The following is a 15,871-nucleotide window of genomic DNA, read 5'->3' as shown; positions in this document are numbered from 1 at the left end:
AAAAGAGAGTCAAAAGAGGGTCATGGAACCGTGACTCTCTTCGGGTGTCCATCTGACCCCTTTTGGAAGGTACAGGCAGAGAAAAAGACTTCTCATTTGGGAAGGAGTCACTGGACCCTCCTGAAGCGCGTTTCGATTGGCTTCGGTATACGCCTAGTGCGCGCCGACGGATGCGCCACAGGCGGCGAACTCGGCCATTACTCTCGGGAAAGCAAGCAGACGGCCGCTGTGGTTTCCTACGTCGTTCTACGTGTGTTTCCGCGTTGTTCACGGTTTGCGTAGTGAAAAAAGCAACGTTCGTCGTATGTGTGGTGGCCGAAACTTCAAGGGATGTCGAATAACCATTGATGTGGAGTGGAGTGCTCAAACACCTAAAAAAGTCACAGCTTCGCCGCAAAGGGCGAAGCAATGAATGTGATAGCAAGAAATTAATGCTATACGAAGTGAGGCTCGCCAATGGATACTCTCAGTTTGAACAGCGTTCCTGTTGCAAAGGCGGCCGAAGCAGCGAAGGAAACAAGCGTGCTTCAACTGTCGAGCTGTGACACTTGATAGTTCGCGCTCATCTTCTGTTTGTTCGTTTAGCGGCGTCCCTTCAGCTCAAGTGACTTTCGTACGCTCGGTAACATGAGCGCGGACATCACGGTGAAAGCGTGAAACATTCCTCTTCCCCTCACCGCGAGAAAACCGCGCGAGCAGACAACGGAAGGGCAATGTTCTCGCTGCGCAATATAAGAAGCGAGCGAGCTCGACGACGACTTTTAAATGCGCCCGTCCAGAGCCATATATACCCTTCGGGAGAGTTTGGCGATTGTTTCATCTCGCCGCTCTCCGAGCTCCGCCCCAGCGCCGCCCTCTTCTCGTGACGTAAACCCTCTCTCCTCGCCGGCGGCGGCGGGCGGCAGTGGCGACAGCGCCAGACAGCCCGGCGCGGAGTCCGGCGCTGCCGCGACGGAGAGACGCCGGCGCGCCGCACTTACACGATCGCTGAGGAGCGCGCGTAGGTTACGAAGCTCTTGTGCGAAGCCGCGCGTATTCATGGCGACTGCTCCTCGCATTCAAGCGTGAATTTGTTGCGTGCGATGGGCTGCTGTTGCGCGGTTGGCTGTTCAAACAGCAGCGCGCAGGGTTTTCGCCTTTTTAGGCTTCCGAAGGAAAAAAACTACGACGCCTTTGGATCAGAAACATCAGACGCAGCAAATGGACCCCGACCGACTGCTCCGTGCTATGCGAGATACGTACTTGAGTATTTAGCTTGAATATTGCTGGTATTATAAACAGCGTACCATTAACACAAACATATTATTTGTTGTGCAATGGGGCCCTTTCAGGCGCACAAACTTTAAAAATAATTTTGTCACGCTGAAAAAAAGGAGTTTTATGGTTTGCGTTTCGATCGCTTGGCCAGATTGAAATTTTGCAGCGATCACGCTATAAGTGTCAAGCGTGATGTGTTGCGTTTACGTAATTTATCGCGCGTTCTGAGCACGAGCTTGGGATGTTACCGTGATGTTGTGAGGGAAAGATTTATTTCGATATCGCAGGTTAGTGCCGCCGCGCGTCAGCTGCGGCGCTTACCTGGCATGTGTTGTACGTTATGTGGTCTGCTTTTCTGTGGCTGTCAGCCTATGGTGTCATTTACCGCTGTGTTGCCGCTTGTGTACTTGCTACCAGTTTCACGCTTAATTCGCGCATGTAAATTAATCTGCGCCTCTGTGCTAAGCGAATGTGCCTTGCGCTTTTTGGTCATGCACGTATAGTGCACAATATCTGTGCTCGTGCAGGAAGCTCTTCTACTATAGCAAGGGGCCCTCATGTGCTCGATGAAATTTCGTAATTGGGAAGTATAGAGCGCGAAGAAGTTGAGCAGAAAAATGATTTTGTAAAGTAAACCAACAGGATGTCCGCTATCAGACTAGCCGAACGAGGTATTGTTTTCATTTAACACGCGCCTAAGGGGGGCCCTGCACCTGCTCTGACGAAAACCTTAGATGCCTCAGCAAACGCGAAAATTGACCGCCGTCGTCCGCGGCGTCGGCGTCCCGCGTCGGCGGCGTCAACACGATGGATGTCAAAAATCATCACGTAATGACGTGACCATACGACCAAAGATTGTGACGTCATCATGACGACGAATAACGTGACTTCACGCGATGACGTCAGCACATGACCAGATGTGGGGTAGAAAGATTGCAGTGCCTCCGATCTTGGAGGCAGTGCAAAACAGTGTTAGGTCACAAAGCTTTCGAGGGGGGGGGGGGGCGTGAGGAACAATACATCAACTGAAGAAAAGGAAGACGGCTTTCGCGTTCGAGTGGTCTTAGGCGAATGCATAAGGGACCCTGTGAGTTCTTTTTTTCTCTCTTATTAGAGAGTTTTAGTGCCGGGGACTCCAAGCCGCTTCCTTATTCACCCTCTTACGTCTCTTGTACACCCAGCCGCGCCCCATGGACTATACAAAGGAACGCAAGGGGCTTACGTACGCAAGGCACTTGGGGTCCCGGTACTAAAATTCTCTAAGAGGGAATTTTAGCGCTCGAGATCCCCAAGCCGCTTGTGTACGCCCGCTTTTACGCTTTTGTGGCCTTAATACAATTACGTGCGCTGATATCTCTGTTTCTTTTAAAAGCAGAGCTGTTTAAGCTTGGAGAATCCCCGTTAGTGGCGAATAAAAATTGTCATCATCATGAACCGGCACGCAATCCGTCCTCTTCTTTATCTTCTGCTTTGCTGCCAGAACACGTGCACAGACTTTTCCGGCGCGGTATGCAATGAATCTCACGTAACACTTGTCACGTGACATGTTCCAAAAATCACACCTGTTATATGTGCTCGTCACAGAGTCACATCACGCAATACCAATTTTGGTGTATATCAATCTGGCGGAACGGCCGCCATCGCACCATGAGCGTGGCAAGTAAGTCATGCTGTACATGACACGCGTGTCATGATATTCACATTAACTCCCGTTATTTATGTTCGTCACACAGTCATGTCGCACACTACCAATTTTGGTGTATATCAAGCTAGCACAATTGCCGCCAGCGCACCATGAGCGTGGCACGTAAGTCGTGCTGTACATGACATGCGTGTCATGATTTTCATAATAACTCCTGTTATTTATGTTCGCCATACGCTCTTGTCAAGCCATACCAATTTTGGTATATATCAAATTAACGAAACGGCCGCAAGAGCACCAATACTGTGGCATGTAAATCATGCTGTACATGACATGCATGTCATGATTTTCAGTTATGACCAGTCATTTACGTTTGTCATACAGTCACATTACGCCATACCTATTTTGGTATACACCCCATGTACGAAACGGCCAGGAGAGCACAAATTCGTAGGCGACTAGATAGATAGATAGACAGATAGATACGCTCAAAGTCGCAGAAGTTCGCTAAGAAATGCTTCGCATTTAAAAAAAAACAAGATAGACGCAAACGCACAGGTCTTCATAGCTCGAAAAGTCACCGATGATCACGATACTCCCTCATGCGAATTCTGAGCGCAGCTTTGTGTTGAGGCAACGCGAACTGTGTTTGAATTTCTGGCTATCCGCGATGGAACATTCGTTACATATTGCCACAGAAACTGCCAGTGCTGGAGTGCTACGCGCGCCACTCTGTGGATTGCAGGCGTCATCGGCATCCCCGTCACGACAAGCGAGACAGTAGCAGCGCACCCACCAGCTCTGCATGCGCACGAGCTCCGACCGAAGGGCGAGCACGCGTGACGGAGGAAGAAAGCGATGTTAGAGGCCAGTGGCTCGTGATATCGAACGAATCCACGTTCGCTGTCTTTCGTCCTCGTTCGCTGCCAAACGAGGACGAAACGGCGATGCCAAACAGCGCAGGAACAGACGCCTAAGAGCTGCGCTCTAAAAGCACAGCGTGTATCGTAGAACGTCGTGGACTCGAATCGGCGTGCACAACTCAGTTTCACGATGATTTGAACACGCCTAATTCACTCCATATTCTTCATTAAATTTGTCTAACAATGTTCTTGCACAATTTCGCTTTCGCAATTTGTTTAGGAGCGCTAGATTTCACGAATGAACAGCGCGTACATAGCCTCAGCCGTGCGCCCGTCGCGCGGAAAGACTATATATGGCGGACGCCGCCGGAGCGGAGGCGTGGCGGTGACGTGAACAGCGTCATCGCCGCGCCGCGACGTCACTGCCCCGCCCATTCGCCAGACTCTCCCCATCGACGGCTCTGCGCCCGTCGCGCTGCTAGCGCCATCTCGCTGGTAATGAAGAAACGCTTATTACCGCCTGCCGTCTCTGAGTCCGTCCAGCGGTAAAGAATATGTATATAACGCTCGCCGTTAGCTACGTGGAGGATCTGCGTTTCGTGGCGTAGTGGATAGCGCCACTCGCTCCGGAGCAAGAGGTCCCTGGTTCGATTCCGCGCTTCGGAAGCATTTTTCTGGATTATTTTTCTTTGGGGCTTATATATATATATATATATATACATACTTATACATATACGGTGCATGACGGCGGCGACGGCGACGGCAAAATCCAGCCGAGACTGTCCATATAATTGCTATCGCAATAAAAAGCGCGCCCAGAACACGGTTTTACTTACCGCAAGGCCTCCTGAGCAAGAACGACGGAAGCAATGGATCGCCGCTGTTCGTTGGCCAAGGCGAGCCGCTTCGTCATTGTGCGAGTTAGCACGTCGCTTCTTGTTCTAATGCTTTCGTTCTGCCATATCGGTGCTCGCTGGATGCACTCGATCATGTTGACACTGGTAGACGACCAAAGTTATAAGCCTGAGCATGTGTTGGTTCGGTTCGACCACTGTGCCTCCCAAGGGCACTTCGCTTAAACGTTCTATATTTCAGAAGTGTTGTAGTTCGGGCGAGTTGGTCATCCATGAACTTAGCTTGTACTAGCGCGGTACATGTACCACGCTATTACAAGCTAAGTTCTATATTTATTATTTACAGAAACAGAAATGCAGCAATGGTTGACTTCAGAAAGAACAAGAAGTGATTGAGACGTCACGTTTGTAAACAAAACAAAGCGGATGTTCATCACGAGCTGTACCTCGTAGCTGGGTCTTGTTACGCTGGTCAGCGCGACGCACCTTTGATATTCACCGGCATGACGATTCACTCCACGCGGACGTTCGTTCTCCTCCGCAGTCGGTCATCACATATCTCCTCCGGGACCCTCTTCAAAACTTGTCACTGCTCCCGCGGCGTCATCTCTTGATACTTTACTCGCAGCACTACATCATCACACAACACGCCTTCTGCGGTCGAGCGAACGATGCTATCACTAGAACGACATAACTTTTTCGCCGCTGACTAACTTCTCACTGGCTGACTCTCCGTCGCCGCGCGCTTGCATTGCTTGCATTGCCTGTATCGGCTCGCGTGGGCAGCCTGGGTTCGGGAAGGGGGAAGGTGCGTATGATTCGTCTGTGCGTAGCACAGCGAAAGCTAGGAAAAGGGCGAGATTCTCTCACGTCTGCGGAATCAGACGGCGCCGCTGGCGCTGCATTGCTTTCTCGAATATCCCGACCTTTCGCGTGCGTTGGCTGTGTCGATGGCGTCTTCTGCGGAGAGGGTAAGGGGCGCGCTCTCGGCGCCTTTTTATACTTGTTTTTTCGATGCGCGCGCTCTGTCGCGCACGAACCGTCGGTGCCAGGCTTTCATGCCGTCGTTCGAAATCGGCGACGTGCGCTTAGTTAGGCGCCCGTTCGTGACAAACATCGTGCACAAGTCCACTTTCCTAGAGGCCCGCGCCTTTCCTGCAGCTGCCAGTGCAGAATTAGTTGGCTGGCACCCGCACGAAGGGGAAATAGCAGCCTCGAACTTCATCCATCTCCTCACACCAAAGCTGTGCAAAGCGCTGTCGTCTGCTCGGCTTCCCGCAAGTACTGTCGGCGGCGCCCGCTAGGTGGCTATCAGTGGCGCCTCTATAGGCGCCTCTGTGGCGCCTTGCTCGGCAACGAAGACGGGGTTGGCGCCGGGGTGGCGCGCCGCTCTCCTCTCTATTGGAATGCGTTGCGTGGTTGCGTAGGTTGCGCGTCTTCGGTCGTGTTGACGCCGGCTCGAGCCATGCACGAAGTGACGCTTGGAGGGCGGAATATCCATGGAGCTGCGGACACCGTCAACGGGCGCCAGTTAACGGTGAGTGTACTGCTTTCGTAGGTACTAATTATACAGCTTTAGCTGGGCGTCTGCAGCAGCTCTGCGGAACCTGCCAGCCATTTCCAACAGTAGCCGGTATCCGCGGGGCTGTTGCGGATGCCCAACTAAAGCTGTCAGTTAACGAGTTGCCACCGTTATGCGCGTTGCTGTACAAGCTCCCATAAAGTGACCGATGGAAACAATAATCGAGGGTCATTTCTTGCTGATCGCACGTTGTGTCTGCACTACTGAAGGTGCAAGATGTCGTTTTGAGATGCACTGTAGTCTACTTCATAATAACATTTCCATTGACCTTGAGTGTGCATCGTGCATCCACGCGTGGGAACGTGAAAAAAAAAAAGGAAAGCCTGTGTACAGAACGCTCCGACGCACTATATGCAATGGTTTTTGTTGGCTTAAAGACGGTAGTTTGAGGTGCAGATATAGTACGGTGGCTTCCAGAACGTACGCGGTAGTCATTCAAGTTGGACATGCCTCGCCGGTAAAGTGAAAAAGCTCTAGACTTTCGACGGCGCGCGTTGCGGCCGCCGGCGTGCACTCTTTTCCCTCGTTTCTGTTTGCTGTTTTCGTGGTTTGCACACACTGCGATGACGTTGGGCGCTATAACAGAATGGAGTGAGTGTACGTGATTGGGGGAGTTATATGCGCTAATTCTAGCATATGACATGTCTGATCTCGACGTAGACGGCGTACGCACGCGCTGGGTGTCGTTCGGGCCCTAGTACTCGCATCTCTTTATCTGAGTATTTAAGGATGGTTTACGTTTGTAAAACATGCGGTCAATAACGGCTCACGGCATGCACCTGGCTGCCGGAGGATGTGCTTTGTTGTTTTTTGTTAGCCTATATTTGTCTGTGTGAACCACTTATTGTGTAGGTTTTGCAAACCTTTACTGCAATTTCATTTTCTCATCTAATATCATGTTCTGCTTTTCAGATACCGTTTTTCATGGTGCTCACGCTGGACAGGAGCGACAACCTAGCAAGCCACAAGTCTGATGCCTCAAGCCGTCACCATTTTTGATTTATTTTTAATCACAAGAAATAAATATGGAAACATGATGGCGATTTCTGCTGTTCATTTAGCACCATATGACACTGTGCACATCACAGTCACACATTTTAGTTGGCTATACTCATAGAAGCATGTAAATGAGGAATACCCAAACTTCTTAATTGGAAATCACAGACCATCTTTTCGCGCTTTCTATATAACTTTGCTAGAAAATATGTGTTGTTTTGACGAGTTTTATTAAAATAATGCTAAAACTGAACTATTCTTTTTTTACAGTCGCTGGGCAGAACGGCAAGTATTATTGCACTTGCTTAAAATAAATACTCCACTATATTAAACAGTAGTCGCGCAAAAGTTGAGCAACGATCAAATGAGTAGCTTAAAATACTTGTCGAGTCGCTTGATGCTTCGGTGTGGGTCCCTTGACCCCACTAGGAGCGTTACCGGCAAGAGTCGTCTCACTCCCTATAAGTGGTAACGTGATCCTCCCGATGAGAGTCTTTGCACTCTTCCTAGAGGATCAGGGGACTCTGCTAGAGCGAGCCGACCCTGACCAACCAAGAGAGTCACCGTGACTATTTAAAGAGAGTCGTATACGTGGCAAGTCAGAACTCTCCGAAAAGAGTCAAGCATACTCTTTTTTTCTTCGAGTGTAAGAGTAAAGTAAGCCTTCACAAGGGTATAAGATTGGGCGTGCTGGTGTAACGTAACCCGTATGCGTAGTAGCGCACTCAGGAAGAAAAGCACGCGAGAGAACAAAACGAACAGCAAAAGACCGCATGTATAACGCTGCGAGAGTGGTTTCGACAGAAGAAAGTTATTACTAAGCGACGAGCTGCACGGCTATATTTGCCGCAGGCTGCTTATGGAGAGCGAAAAAAATGGGCATCTAGTACAAAGTGAGAAATAAAAGCACTACATGTAAAATAAGGCGCAGTCGCGTAACTTCTTACTATGACGACTCTGCCAAAGCTTTATTAACAGGACGCACGCTGAACCAAAGTGAAATTTCGCCGAAATGATTAACGCGAGAATAGAGTAATGGCGCTTTCTTACAAGTAAGTTCTTTCTTTACTCTTTAGTTTTCTACTGCTTACCTACTTATGTCGCAAATTGGTTATTCTACGTCGCGCACAATACTGAGCAAGGCGGCTCACAAGAGAAAAGAAAACACGGGAGCACCTAAGCAATTCCTTTGATGTGTAAACGCGAGAGCATTAGCTTGTCGCTTTGCATGTCCCTGGGTTATGTCGCTAAATTTAGTGTTGTGGCGAAAGGTGCCTGAGCTCGCACATCATATTCTGGTGAGCCACATCTATTGTATCGTATGTATATATTTTTTTCATTTCCTTGTGCTTTTTTGCAAATTCTTCGCCTTCTTGGACCCGTCTTCATCTTCCCAGTAAGTTCTTTCTTTACTCTTTAGTTTTCTACTGCTTATCTACTTATGTCGCCACCTGGAAATATCCTCTGCTTAACCTCCTTGTCTTTCCTTTACCTTTCTCACTCTCTCATAGGTTTCGGTTGGCGTGAATGACGTGACTGCGCGGCTCTCACGCATCTGCCAGAACGTTACCTGGCTGCAGTTCGTCGCGTCCACTCCGCAGCCACTTGCTCTGTCTCGCTTTGTCGGTGACCTGGGCACCATCTAATAAATCGCATGGCCAACGTTCTCTTTTCGAAATACCTCGTGCGCAGTCTTTAAGATGACGTAATATACGTATTTCTGCCACGACTTTCTGAGGACAGCGGGGTCGCACAAAGAGGCAACTACTGCTCGTGGGGATGAGTACTGGATGAGTTCCAGGGTCACTGGAGGTTTGCATCTGCCACACTGCGGCAAGGAGCAGCGCCCCTTACTGAACTTGCGCACAGCAGACCAGACTTACCGTGCAAACCGTGCTTCTCCCGCCCTGCGTGGAGTCACCGAGCTAGCAGCGCACATAATCGGGACGCGCTCCGATTGGCCTCCGTGACGGCCCTCGGGTCATCTCCCCACTCGAGCTTTCTTCTGCTGAGCGCTCTATCGACGTGGACGGACGTTTACAGCCGGAAGGAAGGAAAAACAACATGCTCCCCGCAACCTTGCAGCTTAATTGGCTACTACACGACCCCGTCTGGCGATGAAAATTTCAGCTTGGCTCCACGGCTACGTTCTGGCAACCTTGAACTTTATTATGGCGCAATTGCTAGCCGCTTTGTTTATTACATGCAGATACCAGTGCTGGGCAGTATCGAAGGTACATGTATCTTAGACACTATCTTAGATACTCTTTGGGTATCTTGTATCTGTATCGCGATACGTCTCGCAAAACGAGTATCTCTATCTGTATTTCCGATACATTCAACAATGTATCGTGTATCTTAAGATAAAAGATAGTGCTATCGCAACACCACCGTGCGAAACAATTATCGCTGGCTGAACTCCGTTTCTGAAGCTGGTGCTGGCGTCACTAAGCTACCTGAATAAAACTAAGGGCAGCGACATAAATTTATCTTTCTGTCAGAGTCCTCTAGTGAGGGCAGGTGATGAGGTCTGCGCGTCCCTGTTGGTGAAACAGAGTCAAGTGGCAGCGCTCGCGCAGTCTCGACACAAACATGCGCGCGAGCGTCTACACCCAGACCACGTAGAGTTCTTGTTTTCTCGAATTTTTTATTTATGTCAGTTCCATACACTTTCTCTTAGCCACAGTCCTGCGCCGCGCTCTCTAATGAGCGCAGCGTCTGTCACGGAAATTCTTATGCTGCTTTCGTGTCGTTATTGAAGATTCTCTTGCGTGGTGCTTCGTTACGAAATCTGAAGAATGCAAGAACGGAGTTGCTTCGCGTCTCACGGCTTTCACACAGCAGCGACTTGAAGGACTTCGTGGATGTAAGTTTGCCTTGCATACGATGACATTGGCTCATATGCAGATAATGTTCTAAAAACTATAGCTCCACCGATACCGGTGCTCGATCTATTAGAACAAGCCTTTATCTAGCAAAAGATATCTCGGTGTACCGCATCTTTTTCTTCCTGCTATCTTTCTTTTCAAAGAGTTTTTGAAATCATAATTTGATTGTTAGCACAAACGCTTTCTTATTTGCGCTTCTTTTGGATATGATACATTACCTAGGTCTCTATTGTTTTTTTCCGGTGTTGTCGCTGCATTATCTCTTTTCTAAAGGGCCGCCAAAAGAAGCTCTCTGCTTTGCTGCTACTTTTAAATGTCTGCGTAATATTTGCTAGTGTTTACACATTTATACTTCACTTTAATTTACTATTGGGCCAAGGAGATTTTCAAAACAAACATATAGTTATGTGGGCGTGCCTTGAGTATACAGTAATAATAATATTTGAGGCTTAACGTCCCCAAACCACGTTATGATTATGAGAGACGCCGTGGTGGAGGGCGTCCGAAATTTCGACCACCTGAGGTTTTTCAAAGTGCACCTAAACCTAAATACACTGGCCTCAAGGATTTTTGCCTCCATCGAAAATTAGTCCGCGGCGGCCAGAATTCGTTCCTGTGATTTTCGGGTCAGTAGTCGAACACCATAACCACTAGGCTACCGCGGGGGGCTTTGAGTATACAGTACAAACCATTCTACTTTACCGCTTAATAAAATAGCGAAATTGAGTTTGCATTATAATAATGGAATTATTAGGAGCTATCTTATATATTTAGATGGGGTATTCAAGAAACATTTATGCCAAATGCACCGTTTTTCTCATGAGCGTCCCAACTAGTATTTTCAGACAATTTTGCATAGGCAATTAATTTTCTATTGTCTTACCTTAACAGGTAAGCTGACGATACTTCATCCTTAATTCGCATAGCTAATAGTGGTCCCGCCTGCATCGGCTTTTTATACTAATTCACTATGAACGTTTGATACAGAACCCCCTGTCTATTTTACTTATAATCTCTTCTTTCCCCTTTTTCAGGCCTCCCTGATATTTTTTTTTACTATTACTAGTCGCCAGATCATCGGAGCTGTAAGTGGCAATAGCGCGAATAGCGGCGGTGTCTTGCGGCGCTTTGTGCAACTATACTGCCATGCGCTCTCATTTATTTATTTATTTTGATGTGATTGTGTTTAAACCGCAAAAAAACTGTTAGCACCACTCAGCGCAAGCCGAGCCGCAATGTTTCGGAAGCTTCGCAATTTTTTTCCAATTGTTCTATTAAAATTACGCGCAGGACGCGAGTAGCCTAGTTTCATCGGGTGCTTGCGCGAGCTCCAGCGATAACGCTGGAAGGTTTGATTCCTCATGTATGAAAGACGACGCGTTCCGCCGATGATCAGATTACCGACGACCGACGAATGTGATCGCCGCTATCACCGTGCAGCGTGCTTTGCTTGTACTTTCAGTTACTTAGTTTTCTTGGAGCAAGTTAGCTCAGCAAAGAGTTTCGTTTCTACAATTTGGCTGCCGCCTTCATATTCGACACTATACCACGTGACAATACACTACGCCTGACACACCTGACACGTTTCCTGGTTGCACATCTTCTTTCATTGAAGAAAAATTGTTCAAAAATTGCAAGTTAGTGAGTATATTGATAACGAACGCTTTACACTAGAAGATGCGTAGAATATGAACAGCCATTTCTGTTTGATGTCCTCTACGTATGCACTATGCGTCATAAAAAATGTCGCTACCAGCTTTGTTGCTGCTGTACACCTGTCCGGGGATCCAGTATCGCGTAGCGGTGGCTTACGGACACGGTCCACGCCGGTATTTGCACCACCGTGACAAGGCTTCTTATTGAACTTCATGTGATTAGATGGCAACCCGCTAGCTGGTCGGCAAGCTGAGCAGCGACTCCCATCACTTACAAAAAAACAAGCAAGAACCTCTGTCAGCGAAGTTTATAAAGAGGTGTCCTGTTAAGCAGCTTAAGAAACCCCAGTAAGTTATTTCAGAATTGAGCTAATGTACTTTCAGCATGAAGGACAAAACTTTCAGATACTAACAGGCATTTCATTCAAATGAAACATGGTTGGTCACAGTTAATAAATTTCAAGCAGACATTTTTGTGCATTGGCGTTTGCTGCTACATTATATGGATCTATAATAACAAATTTGCGAATGTATCGAAGCATCTTAAGATACAACTGCAAGTATCGTATCAGATACAATTATTGCGGTAGTATCTTGTATCTGTATCTCAAATACTTTTTGCCTGAGTATCTTGTATCGCGATACAATTTCAAAGTATCTTTTCCCAGCCCTGGCAGATACAACAGCAAGTAATGTATGAAGACTACCTGTTGTTTCCAAGCTTTTGGGTCGCATATTGGCCGATGCGCCTGCATGCCCTCGTTCCGCCGGCGAGCTTGTGCGCACCAATGCAGCGCGGCGCGACTGTAAAGACGAAGTGACGAAGTTGCGGGCATGAAGGCGAATGCGTTGCTAGCGGGTTGCTGATGCTTCCCGACATGTATGCAGGCGTCAGTGTCGCCTATGCGTCAGTTTCTAATGCCCATGCACAGCGCGTGTTTTCGTGTGGACCTAAGAAAAACGGAGATTCGCCACAAAGGGAATCTGGACTGTTCATCTTCAAAGAGATTTCACTTTACTTGAGGCTGGACATGTATTAGGGTCACTGCTAATCAATTTCGATCTACGACTTCTTGAACGTTTAACGTATAAAAGCTACTTCAACGTTTCGCGTTCCTACTGAGCTGTGGGCCGAAATGTTACGAAATTACTCTGGCAAGATTTTGTCTATTCTAGATAATCTATGAGAAGACACACTGAACGTATAATAATTCATTTCCTCACTTGAAAGTTGCCTGCGGCTTCAAGATCGAGGAAGAGGGAACAAAATCGTGCTCTTTGTTTCTACTTATTCAAAATATTAATATTCATTGTTCAACAAGAAAACACTATTTGTTATATCACTTCTGTTCAACTTGACTACCAATGTGGCACCACGGTTATTTGGCATGGCTAGTCTAGGCTTTTTTAAATGCGAAGCATTTCTTAGCGAACTTCTGCGACTTCGAGCGTATCTATCTATCTATCTATCTATCTATCTATCTATCTATCTATCTATCTATCTATCTATCTATCTATCTATCTATCTATCTATCTATCTATCTATCTATCTATCTATCTATCTATCTATCTATCTATCTATCTATCCGCCTACGACTTTGTGCTCTCCTGGCCGTTTCGTTTTTAGTTTGAGTTCTGGCTCCTTTTCAGATCTATCCAAAGGCAACCATGCCTCATAAGCCTGCAACGAGTTTGCTGCATGAACCTTTGTTCCGTGACTTCTCGTTTCGTGCGCTCGCTGGACCTTTTCTTCGGTTAGCCGAGAGCGCTGCAAGTCTCCGTAGTCGATTGGTCTTGCGGTGAGCCCAACCCCAACACGAGCCTCCGCAACGTAACCTCCTCTCGGCGGGTTAAACGACCAGGGAGGTCAGACGATTTCTTCATTAAAAAGGTGGCTCATATTCAGTGATCAAAGTCAGCGTCAAAGAGGTTTATTGCATGCGGCACATGCCCACTGTCAGATACTCAGCAGGCATGTTGGCGTCTCGGTTGGTTCTGAACACAGTCTCATCATTGCAGCAACTCAACTCGTTTTTCCATAGACGACTTGTATTCGGCGCACGTTTCTGGTAGCTAATATTACCGTACAGTTCTATCTTTGTGTCACCGGTTTGGTGACACAACGTCTTGGTAGTTTTTTAGGAGATCATGATATGACTATTCAGCGAAGGACAATATTTTCCTAAAGCACCAAACTTTTATATTCTGATAGGCTTAACGCTCATATGAGCCACACATAAACATTTAAAATGGCAGTGGACTCCAGCTGGTGTAACCATATCGTAGTTTTTGAAACGTAAAATCCCAACAATTATTACATTACTACTCCGGTTGGTGCACGGCTCACTTACCGAGGTGAAGCGCAGGTTTACCACGGTTTCGCACGTGGAACTTACACTAAACTGTTAAGTTGTCAAAGAACATAATGACCCTAGGTGATGCGGAAAGGGTTATGGGCATAAAAATACGCATCCATTAAAAAGTGTGTTGTATCCTGAAAACGCTAGCCACATGAGATGTCCTATCCGCATAAATATGTCTTAAGTGACATGATGCTAGTATAACTACGATACAAGAAAGAAATGATGAAAGTCAGGCTCACCTAACCGTTCTAGAAGGTAGCACTGGAGACAGCATTTCAAAGGACGGTATGCTTGGTGCATGTAAAATGAGTATCAATCACGATTCCTATTGCCACAAGCGTAGAGGTGCTCAGCAAGGCCAGTGCAATGCGCTGACGCAGAGATCAAACGGAACATCTCGAACGTGTAGTCCAGGCATAACACGTCACAAGAGAAGCGAAACACGGAGTCGACCGAGCATTGAGCAGGAGCGGTAACTGAATGAACCATAGACGGCAAGAAATTCAACGTCATTCTCCCTCGCTTTTCGCGATGGCGACGACATCGTGACATGGGTGAAGGTGAAAACTTGCACGGCCTAGGCAACTCCCGTTGCACGCAATGATTCGTGCTCCCTCACGAAATCTCTCCCCCTTTTGCAGCACAGCTGTTTACAAGGACCGTGTGCCGTCGACATCGTTGGCGTGGTTACGCTAGAAAAGGTCACGTGACCAGCGTGGAGAGGAGAGGTATGACGAGGGGAGGAGAGGGAAAGGAGGTCACTTTATGAAGCTTACATAAGCCGGGTGATTTAGAGTGGACTGAAAAGGGGGTCACGTGGTGAAGCGTTCGAAGGGCGGGCGATTGAAAGAGTGGACTGAAAGGTGGGTCACGTGATGAAGCTTACGCAAGGCGGGCGATTCAAATAGTGGACTGAAAGGGGGGTCACGTGATGAAGCTTACGTAAGGTAGGCGACTCAAACAGGGGATTGTGAAGGGAGCTGTTGCCCCTGAAATGGCCAAAGATTAGGGGTAACAGGAAAAGACTTACAGAAAGAGAGAAGAGTCTTGGGTGGCCTACACCGACCTTAGCCGTCGACTGCAACTTAAGACCTGACTTAGCTTAAATAAATACACAACAAAGATATTATCTAACGATATAACAAAAAATACTTGTAGAGACCGAATGAAAGGGGCAAGAGCTTCGCTGTTCAACGGCGTTCACGGAGTGGCACTGGCTAGACCTTTTTTTTTTTTCACTATTTCCGGTTTCTTAAAAACGATGACGCCAGGACATTCTAAACCTTGAAGAATAAAAATCTGCAGATCCGACGCATTGTGGGAATTGGTTTCATGCGAAGCAGTCAGAAAGTAGTTCTGTGCTGCATTACTTGGCTTTGAGCCAAGCGTTACGAAGTGAATCGACTTGTTTTTGTAAGTGTAGTAGTTTTGAGCACATCGCGGGCTTACCAGGCACGTCGACAACACTGGCGTTTAAAGGGTAACTTATGGTCTGACGTAAGGTCAGCACTCACGCTAGAGCACATGCGTCAGTATTATCAAAACGAAGTGCACTTTACGGTGCGATGATGTGAATATCATACGTAACTTTCGTTAGTGTATTCCTCGGGGGTTGAGCAACGCTTGAATACAGCTTGCTGAATCAGAGTAATACAAATGTAATGTTTGTTAGACTACTATGAAAGCGGAGCCAACACTGAGACCACAGTTGAGGTTAACCTGACATGACGCCTGCATCGTAGGCGTGCATGCCAACACTACAACCACAATT

General features: G+C 47.5%; 1 protein-coding gene across 1 annotated transcript in view; it reads right to left on the bottom strand.

Moving 5' to 3' along the window:
* Positions 1 to 15,871, bottom strand: part of LOC119386302 (RYamide receptor) — an 82,281-nt gene that overhangs the window by 45,415 nt on the left and 20,995 nt on the right. The window lies entirely within an intron of this gene.

This window comes from Rhipicephalus sanguineus, chromosome 1, assembly GCF_013339695.2.
Source record: "Rhipicephalus sanguineus isolate Rsan-2018 chromosome 1, BIME_Rsan_1.4, whole genome shotgun sequence".
Classification (NCBI taxonomy): domain Eukaryota; kingdom Metazoa; phylum Arthropoda; class Arachnida; order Ixodida; family Ixodidae; genus Rhipicephalus; species Rhipicephalus sanguineus.
Note: the sequence above shows the minus strand (reverse complement) of the source record. Positions and strands in the feature narration are given on the sequence as shown.